The sequence below is a fragment of the Apteryx mantelli genome, chromosome 8, assembly GCF_036417845.1.
Source record: "Apteryx mantelli isolate bAptMan1 chromosome 8, bAptMan1.hap1, whole genome shotgun sequence".
In the NCBI taxonomy this organism is placed as follows: Eukaryota; Metazoa; Chordata; class Aves; order Apterygiformes; family Apterygidae; genus Apteryx; species Apteryx mantelli.
The window spans coordinates 3,200,817-3,219,936 of record NC_089985.1 but is presented as its reverse complement, the minus strand read 5'-3'; positions in this window follow the sequence as shown (position 1 = coordinate 3,219,936).

The window sequence follows — 19,120 nt, the reverse complement described above, 5'->3', positions numbered from 1 at the left end:
CACGTTCGAATCTCCCACGTCACACCCACGTCACGTTCGAAACTCCCACGTCACACCCACGTCACGTTCGAATCTCCCACGTCACACCCATGTCACGTTCGAATCTCCCACGTCACGTTCGAATATCCTACGTCACGCCCAGGTCACGTTCGAAACACCCACGTCACACCCACGCCACGTTCGAATCTCCCACGTCACACCCACGTCACACCCACGTCACGTTCGAATATTCACGTCACACCCACGTCACGTTCGAATTTCCCACGTCACAACCACCTAACGTTCGAATCTGCCACGTCACGCCCACGTCACTTTCGAATCTCCCACGTCACACCCACGTCACGTTCGAATCTCCCACGTCACACCCACGTCACGTTCGAATCTCCCACGTCACGTTCGAATCTCCCACTTCACACTCACGTCACGTTCGAATATCCTACGTCACGCCCACGTCACGCGCACGTCACGTTCGAATCTCCCACGTCACACCCACGTCACTTTCGAATCTCCCACGTCACACCCACCTCGCCTTCGAAGCACATATCGAACAACCATGCTCCTGCTTTGCAACAGCCTCACACTGCTAGTGCCAAGGAGTGAGGACAGCTGGTGTAGGCTTGCGGAGGGGAGGCAAGGGAGCCGGGCACTCGTGCTGGGGGCTGTCCTAGGCATGCGGAGGCAACCTCTGCCTTCCCAGTGCTCTTGCCTCTGAGCCCTGCTTGGTGGGGGAGCCTTGAAGCAGGGTGGCACACCCACGCCAACTTCGAACCACCCAGGTCAAGTTCGAATCTGCCACGTCACACCCAGGTCACGTTCGAATCTCCCACGTCACGCCCACGTCACGTTCGAATCTCCAACTTCACACCCACGTCACTTTCGAATCTCCCACGTCACACCCACGTCACACCCACGTCAAGTTCGAATCTCCCACGTCACGCCCACGTCACGTTCGAATATTCACGTCACACCCACGTCACGTTCGAATTTCCCACGTCACACCCACGTCACGTTCGAATCTCCCACGTCACACCCACGTCACGTTCGAATCACCCACGTCACGCCCACGTCACGTTCGAATCTCCCACGTCACACCCACCTCACGTTCGGATCTCCCACGTCACACCCACGTCACACCCACGTCACGTTCGAATCACCCACGTCACGCCCACGTCACGTTCGAATCTCCCACGTCACACCCAGGCCACGTTCGAATCTCCCACGTCACACCCACGTCACACCCACGTCACGTTCGAATCACCCACGTCACAACCACCTCACGTTCGAATTGCCACGTCACACCCAAGGCACGTTCGAATCTCCCACGTCACACCCACGTCACGTTCGAATCTCCCACGTCACGCCCACGTCACGTTCGAATCACCCACGTCACACCCACGTCACGTTCGAATCTCCCACGTCACACCCACGTCACTTTCGAATATTCTACATCACGCCCACGTCACGTTCGGATTTCCCACGTCACGCCCACGTCACGCCCACGTCACGCCCACGTCACGTTAGAATCTCCCACGTCACACCCACGTCACGTTCGAATATCTTACGTCACGCCCACGTCACACCCACGCCACGTTCGAATCTCCCACGTCACGCCCACGTCACGTTCGAAACTCCCAAGTCACACCCACGTCACGTTCGAATTTCCCACGTCACACCCACGTCACGTTCGAATCTCCCACGTCACAACCACGTCACGTTCGAATCTCCCACGTCACACCCAAGGCACGTTCGAATCTCCCGCGTCACACCCACGTCACGTTCGAATATTCACGTCACACCCACGTCACGTTCGAATCTCCCACGTCACGTTCGAATCACCCACGTCACACCCACCTCGCCTTCGAAGCACATATCGAGCAACCATGCTCCTGCCTTGCAACAGCCTCACACTGCTAGTGCCAAGGTGTGAGGACAGCTGGTGTAGGCTTGCGGAGGGGAGGCAAGGGAGCCGGGCACTCGTGCTGGGGGCTGTCCTAGGCATGCGGAGGCAACCTCTGCCTTCCCAGTGCTCTTCCTCTGAGCCCTGCTTGGTGGGGGAGCCTTGAAGCAGGGTAGCACACCCTCGCCAATTTCGAACCACCCAGGTCACGTTCGAATCTGCCACGTCACACCCACGTCACGTTCGAATCTCCCACGTCACACCCACGTCACGTTCGAATTACACACGTCACGCCCACGTCACATTCGCATCTCCCACGTCACACCCACGTCACGTTCGAATCTGCCACGTCACACCCACGTCACGTTCGAATCTCCCACGTCACACCCACGTCACGTTCGAATTACACACGTCACGCCCACGTCACATTCGAATCTCCCACGTCACACCCACCTCACGTTCGAAAATCCCACGTCACACCCACGTCAAGTTCGAATTACACACGTCACGCCCACATCACGTTCGAATTACACACGTCACGCCCACATCACATTCGAATCTCCCACGTCACACCCACGTCACGTTCGAATCTCCCAGGTCACGTTCGAATCACCCACGTCACGCCCACGTCACGTTCGAATCTCCCACGTCACACCCACGTCACGTTCGAATTACACACGTCACGCCCACGTCACATTCGAATTTCCCACGTCACACCCACGTCACGTTCGAAACTCCCACGTCACACCCACGTCACGTTCGAAACTCCCACGTCACACCCACGTCACGTTCTAATCTCCCACGTCACGCCCACGTCACGTTCGAACCTCCCACGTCACGCCCACGTCACATTCGAATCTCCCACATCACACCCACGTCACGTTCGAATCTCCCACGTCACGTTCGAATCACCCACGTCACGCCCACGTCACGTTCGAATCTCCCACGTCACACCCAGGTCACGTTCGAAACTCCCACGTCACACCCACGTCACGTTCGAAACTCCCACGTCACGCCCACGTCACGTTCGAACCTCCCACGTCACGCTCACGTCACGTTCGAATCTCCCACGTCACGTTCGAATCACCCACATCACGTCCACGTCACGTTCGAATCTCCTACGTCACACCCACGTCACACCCACGTCACGTTCGAATCTCCCACGTCACGCCCACGTCACGTTCGAAACTCCCAAGTCACACCCACGTCACGTTCGAATATTCACGTCACACCCACGTCACATTCGAAGCACCCACGTCACAACCACCTTACGTTCGAAACACCCACGTCACACCCACGCCACGTTCGAATCTCCCACGTCACACCCACGTCACACCCACGTCACGTTCGAATATTCACGTCACACCCACGTCACGTTCGAATTTCCCACGTCACAACCAGCTAACGTTCGAATCTGCCACGTCACGCCCACGTCACTTTCGAATCTCCCACGTCACACCCACGTCACGTTCGAATCTCCCACGTCACACCCACGTCACGTTCGAATCTCCCACGTCACGTTCGAATCTCCCACTTCACACTCACGTCACGTTCGAATATCCTACGTCACGCCCACGTCACACCCAGGTCACGTTCGAATCTCCCACGTCACACCCACGTCACTTTCGAATCTCCCACGTCACACCCACGTCACGTTCGAATCTCCCACGTCACACCCACGTCACGTTCGAAACTCCCACGTCACACCCACGTCACGTTCGAATCTCCCACGTCACACCCATGTCACGTTCGAATCTCCCACGTCACGTTCGAATATCCTACGTCACGCCCAGGTCACGTTCGAAACACCCACGTCACACCCACGCCACGTTCGAATCTCCCACGTCACACCCACGTCACACCCACGTCACGTTCGAATATTCACGTCACACCCACGTCACGTTCGAATTTCCCACGTCACAACCACCTAACGTTCGAATCTGCCACGTCACGCCCACGTCACTTTCGAATCTCCCACGTCACACCCACGTCACGTTCGAATCTCCCACGTCACACCCACGTCACGTTCGAATCTCCCACGTCACGTTCGAATCTCCCACTTCACACTCACGTCACGTTCGAATATCCTACGTCACGCCCACGTCACGCGCACGTCACGTTCGAATCTCCCACGTCACACCCACGTCACTTTCGAATCTCCCACGTCACACCCACCTCGCCTTCGAAGCACATATCGAACAACCATGCTCCTGCTTTGCAACAGCCTCACACTGCTAGTGCCAAGGAGTGAGGACAGCTGGTGTAGGCTTGCGGAGGGGAGGCAAGGGAGCCGGGCACTCGTGCTGGGGGCTGTCCTAGGCATGCGGAGGCAACCTCTGCCTTCCCAGTGCTCTTGCCTCTGAGCCCTGCTTGGTGGGGGAGCCTTGAAGCAGGGTGGCACACCCACGCCAACTTCGAACCACCCAGGTCAAGTTCGAATCTGCCACGTCACACCCAGGTCACGTTCGAATCTCCCACGTCACGCCCACGTCACGTTCGAATCTCCAACTTCACACCCACGTCACTTTCGAATCTCCCACGTCACACCCACGTCACACCCACGTCAAGTTCGAATCTCCCACGTCACGCCCACGTCACGTTCGAATATTCACGTCACACCCACGTCACGTTCGAATTTCCCACGTCACACCCACGTCACGTTCGAATCTCCCACGTCACACCCACGTCACGTTCGAATCACCCACGTCACGCCCACGTCACGTTCGAATCTCCCACGTCACACCCACCTCACGTTCGAATCACCCACGTCACACCCAGGCCACGTTCGAATCTCCCACGTCACACCCACGTCACACCCACGTCACGTTCGAATCACCCACGTCACAACCACCTCACGTTCGAATTGCCACGTCACACCCAAGGCACGTTCGAATCTCCCACGTCACACCCACGTCACGTTCGAATCTCCCACGTCACGCCCACGTCACGTTCGAATCTCCAACGTCACACCCACGTCACTTTCGAATCTCCCACGTCACACCCACGTCACACCCACGTCAAGTTCGAATCTCCCACGTCACGCCCACGTCACGTTCGAATCTCCCACGTCACACCCACGTCACGTTCGAATATTCACGTCACACCCACGTCACGTTCGAATTTCCCACGTCACACCCACGTCACGTTCGAATCTCCCACGTCACGCCCACGTCACGTTCGGATCTCCCACGTCACACCCACGTCACACCCACGTCACGTTCGAATCACCCAACTCACGCCCACGCCACATTCGAATCTCCCACGTCACACCCACGTCACGTTCGAATCACCCACGTCACACCCACGTCACGTTCGAATCTCCCACGTCACACCCACGTCACTTTCGAATATTCTACATCACGCCCACGTCACGTTCGGATTTCCCACGTCACGCCCACGTCACGCCCACGTCACGCCCACGTCACGTTAGAATCTCCCACGTCACACCCACGTCACGTTCGAATATCTTACGTCACGCCCACGTCACACCCACGCCACGTTCGAATCTCCCACGTCACACCCACGTCACGTTGGAATATTCACGTCACACCCACGTCACGTTCGAATTTCCCACGTCACACCCACGTCACGTTCGAATCTCCCACGTCACAACCACGTCACGTTCGAATCTCCCACGTCACACCCAAGGCACGTTCGAATCTCCCGCGTCACACCCACGTCACGTTCGAATATTCACGTCACACCCACGTCACGTTCGAATCTCCCACGTCACGCGCACGTCACGTTCGAATCTCCCACGTCACACCCACCTCGCCTTCGAAGCACATATCGAACAACCATGCTCCTCCCTTGCAACAGCCTCACACTGCTAGTGCCAAGGAGTGAGGACAGCTGGTGTAGGCTTGCGGAGGGGAGGCAAGGGAGCCGGGCACTCGTGCTGGGGGCTGTCCTAGGCATGCGGAGGCAACCTCTGCCTTCCCAGTGCTCTTGCCTCTGAGCCCTGCTTGGTGGGGGAGCCTTGAAGCAGGGTGGCACACCCTCGCCAATTTCGAACCACCCAGGTCACGTTCGAATCTGCCACGCCACACCCAGGTCACGTTCGAATCTCCCACGTCACACCCACGTCACGTTCGAAACTCCCACGTCACACCCACGTCACGTTCGAATATTCACGTCACACCCACGTCACGTTCGAATCTCCCACGTCACACCCCCGTCACGTTCGAATCACACACGTCACACCCACGTTACGCCCACGTCACGGTCGAATCACCCACGTCACGCCCACGTCACGTTCCAAACACCCACGTAACACCCACGACACGTTCGAATCACCCATGTCACACCCACGTCACGTTCGAATCACCACGTCACACCCACGACATGTTCGAATCACCCACGTCACACCCACGTCACGTTCGAATCTCCCACGTCATACCCACGTCACACCCACGTCACGTTCCAAACACCCACGTCACGCGCACGTCACATTCGAATCTCCCACGTCACACCCACGTCACGTTCGAATCTCCCACGTCACGTTCTAAACTCCCACGTCACACCCACGTCACGTTCGAATCTGCCACGTCACACCCACGTCACGTTCGAAACTCCCACGTCACACCCACGTCACGTTCGAATCTCCCACGTCACACCCACGTCACGTTCGAAACTCCCACGTCACACCCACGTCACGTTCGAATCTCCCACGTCACACCCACGTCACGTTCGAATTACACACGTCACGCCCACGTCACTTTCGAATCTCCCACGTCACACCCACGTCACGTTCGAAACTCCCACGTCACACCCACGTCACGTTCGAATCTCCCACGTCACACCCACGTCACGTTCGAATTACCCACGTCACGCCCACGTCACATTCGAATCACCCACGTCACGCCCACGTCACGTTCGAATCTCCTACGTCACATCCACGTCACTTTCGAATCTCCCACGTCACACCCACGTCACGTTCGAATTACAAACGTCACACCCACTTCACGTTCGAATCTCCCACGTCACATCCACGTCACGTTCGAATTACACACCTCACGCCCACGTCACATTCGAATCTCCCACGTCACACCCACGTCACGTTCGAAAATCCCACGTCACACCCACGTCACGTTCGAATCTCCCACGTCACGCCCACGTCACATTCGAATCTCCCACGTCACACCCACGTCACGTTCGAATCTCCCACGTCACACCCACGTCACGTTCTAATCTCCCACGTCACGCCCACGTCACGTTCGAATCTCCCACGTCACACCCACGTCACGTTCGAATTTCCCACGTCACGCCCACGTCACATTCGAATCTCCCACGTCACACCCACGTCACGTTCGAATCTCCCACGTCACACCCAGGTCACGTTCGAAACTCCCACGTCACACCCACGTCACGTTCGAATCTCCCACGTCACACCCACGTCACGTTCGAATCTCCCACGTCACACCCAGGTCACGTTCGAAACTCCCACGTCACACCCACGTCACGTTCGAATCTCCCACGTCACGCCCACCTCACGTTCGAACCTCCCACGTCAAACCCACGTCACTTTCGAATCTCCCACGTCACGCCCACGTCACATTCGAATCTCCCACGTCACACCCACGTCACGTTCGAATCTCCCACGTCACGTTCGAATCACCCACGTCACGCCCACCTCACGTTCGAACCTCCCACGTCACACCCACGTCACTTTCGAATCTCCCACGTCACACCCACGTCACATTCGAAACTCCCACGTCACACCCACGTCACGTTCTAATCTCCCACGTCACGCCCACGTCACGTTCGAACCTCCCACGTCACGCTCACGTCACGTTCGAATCTCCGACTTCACACCCACGTCACGTTCGAATTACCCACGTCACGCCCACGTCACATTCGAATCTCCCACGTCACACCCACGTCACGTTCGAATCTCCCACGTCACGTTCGAATCACCCACGTCACGCCCACGTCACGTTCGAATCTCCCACGTCAAACCCACCTCACGTTCGAAACACCCACGTCACACCCACGTCACGTTCGAAACTCCCACGTCACACCCACGTCACGTTCGAATCTCCCACGTCACACCCACGTCACGTTCGAATTACCCACGTCACGCCCACGTCACATTCGAATCTCCCACGTCACACCCACGTCACGTTCGAATCTCCCACGTCACGTTCGAATCACCCACGTCACGTCCACGTCACGTTCGAATCTCCTACGTCACACCCACGTCACGTTCGAATCACCCCCGTCACACCCACCTCGCCTTCGAAGCACATATCGAGCAACCATGCTCCTCCCTTGCAACAGCCTCACACTGCTAGTGCCAAGGTGTGAGGACAGCTGGTGTAGGCTTGCGGAGGGGAGGCAAGGGAGCCGGGCACTCGTGCTGGGGGCTGTCCTAGGCATGCGGAGGCAACCTCTGCATTCCCAGTGCTCTTGCCTCTGAGCCCTGCTTGGTGGGGGAGCCTTGAAGCAGGGTGGCACACCCTCGCCAATTTCGAACCACCCAGGTCACGTTCGAATCTCCCAGGTCACACCCACGTCACGTTCGAATCTCCCACGTCACACCCACGTCACGTTCGAATTACACACGTCACGCCCACGTCACATTCGAATCTCCCACGTCACACCCACGCCACGTTCGAATCTCCCACGTCACACCCACGTCACGTTCGAATTACACACGTCACACCCACGTCATGTTCGAATCTATCACGTCACACCCACGTCACGTTCGAATTACACACGTCACGCCCACGTCACATTCGAATCTCCAACGTCACACCCACGTCACTTTCGAATCTGCCACGTCACACCCACGTCACGTTCGAATTACACACGTCACGCCCACGTCACATTCGAATCTCCCACGTCACACCCACGTCACGTTCGAATCTCCCACGTCACGCCCACGTCACATTCGAATCTCCCACGTCACACCCACGTCACGTTCGAATCTCCCACGTCACGTTCGAATCACCCACGTCACGCCAACGTCACGTTCGAATCTCCCACGTCACACCCACCTCACGTTCGAAACACCCACGTCACACCCACGCCACGTTCGAATCTCCCACGTCACACCCACGTCACGTTCGAATCTCCCACGTCACACCCACGTCACTTTCGAATCTCCCACGTCACACCCACGTCACGTTCGAATCTCCCACGTCACACCCACGTCACTTTCGAATCTCCCACGTCACACCCACCTCGCCTTCGAAGCACATATCGAACAACCATGCTCCTCCCTTGCAACAGCCTCACACTGCTAGTGCCAAGGTGTGAGGACAGCTGGTGTAGGCTTGCGGAGGGGAGGCAAGGGAGCCGGGCACTCGTGCTGGGGGCTGTCCTAGGCATGCGGAGGCAACCTCTGCCTTCCCAGTGCTCTTGCCTCTGAGCCCTGCTTGGTGGGGGAGCCTTGAAGCAGGGTGGCACACCCTCGCCAATTTCGAACCACCCAGGTCACGTTCGAATCTCCCAGGTCACACCCACGTCACGTTCGAATCTCCCACGTCACACCCACGTCACGTTCGAATTACACACGTCACGCCCAGGTCACGTTCGAATTACACACGTCACGCCCACGTCACATTCGAATCTCCCACGTCACACCCACCTCACGTTCGAAAATCCCACGTCACACCCACGTCAAGTTCTAATCTCCCACGTCACGCCCACGTCACGTTCGAATTACACACCTCACGCCCACATCACGTTCGAATTACACACGTCACGCCCACATCACATTCGAATCTCCCACGTCACACCCACGTCACGTTCGAATCTCCCAGGTCACGTTCGAATCACCCACGTCACGCCCACGTCACGTTCGAATCTCCCACGTCACACCCACGTCACGTTCGAATTACACACGTCACGCCCACGTCACATTCGAATTTCCCACGTCACACCCACGTCACGTTCGAAACTCCCACGTCACACCCACGTCACGTTCGAAACTCCCACGTCACACCCACGTCACGTTCTAATCTCCCACGTCACGCCCACGTCACGTTCGAACCTCCCACGTCACGCCCACGTCACATTCGAATCTCCCACGTCACACCCACGTCCCGTTCGAATCTCCCACGTCACGTTCGAATCACCCACGTCACGCCCACGTCACGTTCGAATCTCCCACGTCACACCCAGGTCACGTTCGAAACTCCCACGTCACACCCACGTCACGTTCGAAACTCCCACGTCACGCCCACGTCACGTTCGAACCTCCCACGTCACGCTCACGTCATGTTCGAATCTCCCACGTCACGTTCGAATCACCCACGTCACGTCCACGTCACGTTCGAATCTCCCACGTCACACCCACCTCACGTTCGAAACACCCACATCACACCCACGCCACGTTCGAAACTCCCACGTCACACCCACGTCACGTTCGAATCTCCCACGTCACACCCACGTCACGTTCGAATATCTTACGTCACGCCCACGTCACGCTCACGTCACGTTCGAATCTCCCACGTCACACCCACGTCACGTTGGAATATTCACGTCACACCCACGTCACGTTCGAATTTCCCACGTCACACAAACGTCACGTTCGAATCTCCCACGTCACAACCACGTCACGTTCGAATCTCCCACGTCACACCCAAGGCACGTTCGAATCTCCCGCGTCACACCCACGTCACGTTCGAATATTCACGTCACACCCACGTCACGTTCGAAACTCCCACGTCACGCGCACGTCACGTTCGAATCTCCCACGTCACACCCACGTCACGTTCGAATTACACACGTCACGCCCACGTCACGTTCGAATCTCCCACGTCACACCCACGTCACGTTCGAATCTCCCACGTCACACCCACGTCACGTTCGAATATTCACGTCACACCCACGTCACGTTCGAATTTCCCACGTCACACCCACGTCACGTTCGAATCTCCCACGTCACAACCACGTCACGTTCGAATCTCCCACGTCACACCCAAGGCACGTTCGAATCTCCCGCGTCACACCCACGTCACGTTCGAATATTCACGTCACACCCACGTCACGTTCGAATCTCCCACGTCACGCGCACGTCACGTTCGAATCTCCCACGTCACACCCACCTCGCCTTCGAAGCACATATCGAACAACCATGCTCCTCCCTTGCAACAGCCTCACACTGCTAGTGCCAAGGAGTGAGGACAGCTGGTGTAGGCTTGCGGAGGGGAGGCAAGGGAGCCGGGCACTCGTGCTGGGGGCTGTCCTAGGCATGCGGAGGCAACCTCTGCCTTCCCAGTGCTCTTGCCTCTGAGCCCTGCTTGGTGGGGGAGCCTTGAAGCAGGGTGGCACACCCACGCCAATTTCGAACCACCCAGGTCACGTTCGAATCTGCCACGCCACACCCAGGTCACGTTCGAATCTCCCACGTCACACCCAGGTCACGTTCGAAACTCCCACGTCACACCCACGTCACGTTCGAATATTCACGTCACACCCACGTCACGTTCGAATCTCCCACGTCACACCCCCGTCACGTTCGAATCACACACGTCACACCCACGTTACGCCTACGTCAAGGTCGAATCACCCACGTCACGCCCACGTCACGTTCCAAACACCCACGTAACACCCACGACACGTTCGAATCACCCATGTCACACCCACGTCACGTTCGAATATTCACGTCACACCCACGTCACGTTCGAATCTCCCACGTCACACCCCCGTCACGTTCGAATCACACACGTCACACCCACGTTACGCCCACGTCACGGTCGAATCACCCACGTCACGCCCACGTCACGTTCCAAACACCCACGTAACACCCACGACACGTTCGAATCACCCATGTCACACCCACGTCACGTTCGAATCACCACGTCACACCCACGACATGTTCGAATCACCCACGTCACACCCACGTCACGTTCGAAACTCCCACGTCACACCCACGTCACGTTCGAATATTCACGTCACACCCACGTCACGTTCGAATCTCCCACGTCACACCCCCGTCACGTTCGAATCACACACGTCACACCCACGTTACGCCCACGTCACGGTCGAATCACCCACGTCACGCCCACGTCACGTTCCAAACACCCACGTAACACCCACGACACGTTCGAATCACCCATGTCACACCCACGTCACGTTCGAATCACCACGTCACACCCACGACATGTTCGAATCACCCACGTCACACCCACGTCACGTTCGAATCTCCCACGTCATACCCACGTCACACCCACGTCACGTTCCAATCACCCACGTCACGCCCACGTCACATTCGAATCTCCCACGTCACACCCACGTCACGTTCGAATCTCCCACGTCACGTTGGAACCTCCCACGTCACACCCACGTCACGTTCGAATATCCTACGTCACGCCCACGTCACGCCCACGTCACGTTCGAATCTCCCACGTCACACCCACGTCACGTTCTAAGCACCCACGTCACACCCACGTCACGTTCGAATCTCCCACGTCACACCCACTTCACGTTCGAATCTCCCACGTCACAACCACCTCACGTTCGAATCTGCCACGTCACACCCACGTCCCGTTCGAATCTCCCACGTCACGTTCGAAAACCCACGTCACGCCCACGTCACGTTCGAATCTCCCACGTCACACCCAGGTCACGTTCGAAACTCCCACGTCACGCCCACGTCACGTTCGAACCTCCCACGTCACGCTCACGTCACGTTCGAATCTCCCACGTCACGTTCGAATCACCCACATCACGTCCACGTCACGTTCGAATCTCCTACGTCACACCCACGTCACACCCACGTCACGTTCGAATCTCCCACGTCACGCCCACGTCACGTTCGAAACTCCCAAGTCACACCCACGTCACGTTCGAATATTCACGTCACACCCACGTCACATTCGAAGCACCCACGTCACAACCACCTTACGTTCGAAACACCCACGTCACACCCACGCCACGTTCGAATCTCCCACGTCACACCCACGTCACACCCACGTCACGTTCGAATATTCACGTCACACCCACGTCACGTTCGAATTTCCCACGTCACAACCAGCTAACGTTCGAATCTGCCACGTCACGCCCACGTCACTTTCGAATCTCCCACGTCACACCCACGTCACGTTCGAATCTCCCACGTCACACCCACGTCACGTTCGAATCTCCCACGTCACGTTCGAATCTCCCACTTCACACTCACGTCACGTTCGAATATCCTACGTCACGCCCACGTCACACCCAGGTCACGTTCGAATCTCCCACGTCACACCCACGTCACTTTCGAATCTCCCACGTCACACCCACGTCACGTTCGAATCTCCCACGTCACACCCACGTCACGTTCGAAACTCCCACGTCACACCCACGTCACGTTCGAATCTCCCACGTCACACCCATGTCACGTTCGAATCTCCCACGTCACGTTCGAATATCCTACGTCACGCCCAGGTCACGTTCGAAACACCCACGTCACACCCACGCCACGTTCGAATCTCCCACGTCACACCCACGTCACACCCACGTCACGTTCGAATATTCACGTCACACCCACGTCACGTTCGAATTTCCCACGTCACAACCACCTAACGTTCGAATCTGCCACGTCACGCCCACGTCACTTTCGAATCTCCCACGTCACACCCACGTCACGTTCGAATCTCCCACGTCACACCCACGTCACGTTCGAATCTCCCACGTCACGTTCGAATCTCCCACTTCACACTCACGTCACGTTCGAATATCCTACGTCACGCCCACGTCACGCGCACGTCACGTTCGAATCTCCCACGTCACACCCACGTCACTTTCGAATCTCCCACGTCACACCCACCTCGCCTTCGAAGCACATATCGAACAACCATGCTCCTGCTTTGCAACAGCCTCACACTGCTAGTGCCAAGGAGTGAGGACAGCTGGTGTAGGCTTGCGGAGGGGAGGCAAGGGAGCCGGGCACTCGTGCTGGGGGCTGTCCTAGGCATGCGGAGGCAACCTCTGCCTTCCCAGTGCTCTTGCCTCTGAGCCCTGCTTGGTGGGGGAGCCTTGAAGCAGGGTGGCACACCCACGCCAACTTCGAACCACCCAGGTCAAGTTCGAATCTGCCACGTCACACCCAGGTCACGTTCGAATCTCCCACGTCACGCCCACGTCACGTTCGAATCTCCAACTTCACACCCACGTCACTTTCGAATCTCCCACGTCACACCCACGTCACACCCACGTCAAGTTCGAATCTCCCACGTCACGCCCACGTCACGTTCGAATATTCACGTCACACCCACGTCACGTTCGAATTTCCCACGTCACACCCACGTCACGTTCGAATCTCCCACGTCACACCCACGTCACGTTCGAATCACCCACGTCACGCCCACGTCACGTTCGAATCTCCCACGTCACACCCACCTCACGTTCGAATCACCCACGTCACACCCAGGCCACGTTCGAATCTCCCACGTCACACCCACGTCACACCCACGTCACGTTCGAATCACCCACGTCACAACCACCTCACGTTCGAATTGCCACGTCACACCCAAGGCACGTTCGAATCTCCCACGTCACACCCACGTCACGTTCGAATCTCCCACGTCACGCCCACGTCACGTTCGAATCTCCAACGTCACACCCACGTCACTTTCGAATCTCCCACGTCACACCCACGTCACACCCACGTCAAGTTCGAATCTCCCACGTCACGCCCACGTCACGTTCGAATCTCCCACGTCACACCCACGTCACGTTCGAATATTCACGTCACACCCACGTCACGTTCGAATTTCCCACGTCACACCCACGTCACGTTCGAATCTCCCACGTCACGCCCACGTCACGTTCGGATCTCCCACGTCACACCCACGTCACACCCACGTCACGTTCGAATCACCCAACTCACGCCCACGCCACATTCGAATCTCCCACGTCACACCCACGTCACGTTCGAATCACCCACGTCACACCCACGTCACGTTCGAATCTCCCACGTCACACCCACGTCACTTTCGAATATTCTACATCACGCCCACGTCACGTTCGGATTTCCCACGTCACGCCCACGTCACGCCCACGTCACGCCCACGTCACGTTAGAATCTCCCACGTCACACCCACGTCACGTTCGAATATCTTACGTCACGCCCACGTCACACCCACGCCACGTTCGAATCTCCCACGTCACACCCACGTCACGTTGGAATATTCACGTCACACCCACGTCACGTTCGAATTTCCCACGTCACACCCACGTCACGTTCGAATCTCCCACGTCACAACCACGTCACGTTCGAATCTCCCACGTCACACCCAAGGCACGTTCGAATCTCCCGCGTCACACCCACGTCACGTTCGAATATTCACGTCACACCCACGTCACGTTCGAATCTCCCACGTCACGCGCACGTCACGTTCGAATCTCCCACGTCACACCCACCTCGCCTTCGAAGCACATATCGAACAACCATGCTCCTCCCTTGCAACAGCCTCACACTGCTAGTGCCAAGGAGTGAGGACAGCTGGTGTAGGCTTGCGGAGGGGAGGCAAGGGAGCCGGGCACTCGTGCTGGGGGCTGTCCTAGGCATGCGGAGGCAACCTCTGCCTTCCCAGTGCTCTTGCCTCTGAGCCCTGCTTGGTGGGGGAGCCTTGAAGCAGGGTGGCACACCCTCGCCAATTTCGAACCACCCAGGTCACGTTCGAATCTGCCACGCCACACCCAGGTCACGTTCGAATCTCCCACGTCACACCCACGTCACGTTCGAAACTCCCACGTCACACCCACGTCACGTTCGAATATTCACGTCACACCCACGTCACGTTCGAATCTCCCACGTCACACCCCCGTCACGTTCGAATCACACACGTCACACCCACGTTACGCCCACGTCACGGTCGAATCACCCACGTCACGCCCACGTCACGTTCCAAACACCCACGTAACACCCACGACACGTTCGAATCACCCATGTCACACCCACGTCACGTTCGAATCACCACGTCACACCCACGACATGTTCGAATCACCCACGTCACACCCACGTCACGTTCGAATCTCCCACGTCATACCCACGTCACACCCACGTCACGTTCCAAACACCCACGTCACGCGCACGTCACATTCGAATCTCCCACGTCACACCCACGTCACGTTCGAATCTCCCACGTCACGTTCTAAACTCCCACGTCACACCCACGTCACGTTCGAATCTGCCACGTCACACCCACGTCACGTTCGAAACTCCCACGTCACACCCACGTCACGTTCGAATCTCCCACGTCACACCCACGTCACGTTCGAAACTCCCACGTCACACCCACGTCACGTTCGAATCTCCCACGTCACACCCACGTCACGTTCGAATTACACACGTCACGCCCACGTCACTTTCGAATCTCCCACGTCACACCCACGTCACGTTCGAAACTCCCACGTCACACCCACGTCACGTTCGAATCTCCCACGTCACACCCACGTCACGTTCGAATTACCCACGTCACGCCCACGTCACATTCGAATCACCCACGTCACGCCCACGTCACGTTCGAATCTCCTACGTCACATCCACGTCACTTTCGAATCTCCCACGTCACACCCACGTCACGTTCGAATTACAAACGTCACACCCACTTCACGTTCGAATCTCCCACGTCACATCCACGTCACGTTCGAATTACACACCTCACGCCCACGTCACATTCGAATCTCCCACGTCACACCCACGTCACGTTCGAAAATCCCACGTCACACCCACGTCACGTTCGAATCTCCCACGTCACGCCCACGTCACATTCGAATCTCCCACGTCACACCCACGTCACGTTCGAATCTCCCACGTCACACCCACGTCACGTTCTAATCTCCCACGTCACGCCCACGTCACGTTCGAATCTCCCACGTCACACCCACGTCACGTTCGAATTTCCCACGTCACGCCCACGTCACATTCGAATCTCCCACGTCACACCCACGTCACGTTCGAATCTCCCACGTCACACCCAGGTCACGTTCGAAACTCCCACGTCACACCCACGTCACGTTCGAATCTCCCACGTCACACCCACGTCACGTTCGAATCTCCCACGTCACACCCAGGTCACGTTCGAAACTCCCACGTCACACCCACGTCACGTTCGAATCTCCCACGTCACGCCCACCTCACGTTCGAACCTCCCACGTCAAACCCACGTCACTTTCGAATCTCCCACGTCACGCCCACGTCACATTCGAATCTCCCACGTCACACCCACGTCACGTTCGAATCTCCCACGTCACGTTCGAATCACCCACGTCACGCCCACCTCACGTTCGAACCTCCCACGTCACACCCACGTCACTTTCGAATCTCCCACGTCACACCCACGTCACATTCGAAACTCCCACGTCACACCCACGTCACGTTCTAATCTCCCACGTCACGCCCACGTCACGTTCGAACCTCCCACGTCACGCTCACGTCACGTTCGAATCTCCGACTTCACACCCACGTCACGTTCGAATTACCCACGTCACGCCCACGTCACATTCGAATCTCCCACGTCACACCCACGTCACGTTCGAATCTCCCACGTCACGTTCGAATCACCCACGTCACGCCCACGTCACGTTCGAATCTCCCACGTCAAACCCACCTCACGTTCGAAACACCCACGTCACACCCACGTCACGTTCGAAACTCCCACGTCACACCCACGTCACGTTCGAATCTCCCACGTCACACCCACGTCACGTTCGAATTACCCACGTCACGCCCACGTCACATTCGAATCTCCCACGTCACACCCACGTCACGTTCGAATCTCCCACGTCACGTTCGAATCACCCACGTCACGTCCACGTCACGTTCGAATCTCCTACGTCACACCCACGTCACGTTCGAATCACCCCCGTCACACCCACCTCGCCTTCGAAGCACATATCGAGCAACCATGCTCCTCCCTTGCAACAGCCTCACACTGCTAGTGCCAAGGTGTGAGGACAGCTGGTGTAGGCTTGCGGAGGGGAGGCAAGGGAGCCGGGCACTCGTGCTGGGGGCTGTCCTAGGCATGCGGAGGCAACCTCTGCATTCCCAGTGCTCTTGCCTCTGAGCCCTGCTTGGTGGGGGAGCCTTGAAGCAGGGTGGCACACCCTCGCCAATTTCGAACCACCCAGGTCACGTTCGAATCTCCCAGGTCACACCCACGTCACGTTCGAATCTCCCACGTCACACCCACGTCACGTTCGAATTACACACGTCACGCCCACGTCACATTCGAATCTCCCACGTCACACCCACGCCACGTTCGAATCTCCCACGTCACACCCACGTCACGTTCGAATTACACACGTCACACCCACGTCATGTTCGAATCTATCACGTCACACCCACGTCACGTTCGAATTACACACGTCACGCCCACGTCACATTCGAATCTCCAACGTCACACCCACGTCACTTTCGAATCTGCCACGTCACACCCACGTCACGTTCGAATTACACACGTCACGCCCACGTCACATTCGAATCTCCCACGTCACACCCACGTCACGTTCGAATCTCCCACGTCACGCCCACGTCACATTCGAATCTCCCACGTCACACCCACGTCACGTTCGAATCTCCCACGTCACGTTCGAATCACCCACGTCACGCCAACGTCACGTTCGAATCTCCCACGTCACACCCACCTCACGTTCGAAACACCCACGTCACACCCACGCCACGTTCGAATCTCCCACGTCACACCCACGTCACGTTCGAATCTCCCACGTCACACCCACGTCACTTTCGAATCTCCCACGTCACACCCACGTCACGTTCGAATCTCCCACGTCACACCCACGTCACTTTCGAATCTCCCACGTCACACCCACCTCGCCTTCGAAGCACATATCGAACAACCATGCTCCTCCCTTGCAACAGCCTCACACTGCTAGTGCCAAGGTGTGAGGACAGCTGGTGTAGGCTTGCGGAGGGGAGGCAAGGGAGCCGGGCACTCGTGCTGGGGGCTGTCCTAGGCATGCGGAGGCAACCTCTGCCTTCCCAGTGCTCTTGCCTCTGAGCCCTGCTTGGTGGGGGAGCCTTGAAGCAGGGTGGCACACCCTCGCCAATTTCGAACCACCCAGGTCACGTTCGAATCTCCCAGGTCACACCCACGTCACGTTCGAATCTCCCACGTCACACCCACGTCACGTTCGAATTACACACGTCACGCCCAGGTCACGTTCGAATTACACACGTCACGCCCACGTCACATTCGAATCTCCCACGTCACACCCACCTCACGTTCGAAAATCCCACGTCACACCCACGTCAAGTTCTAATCTCCC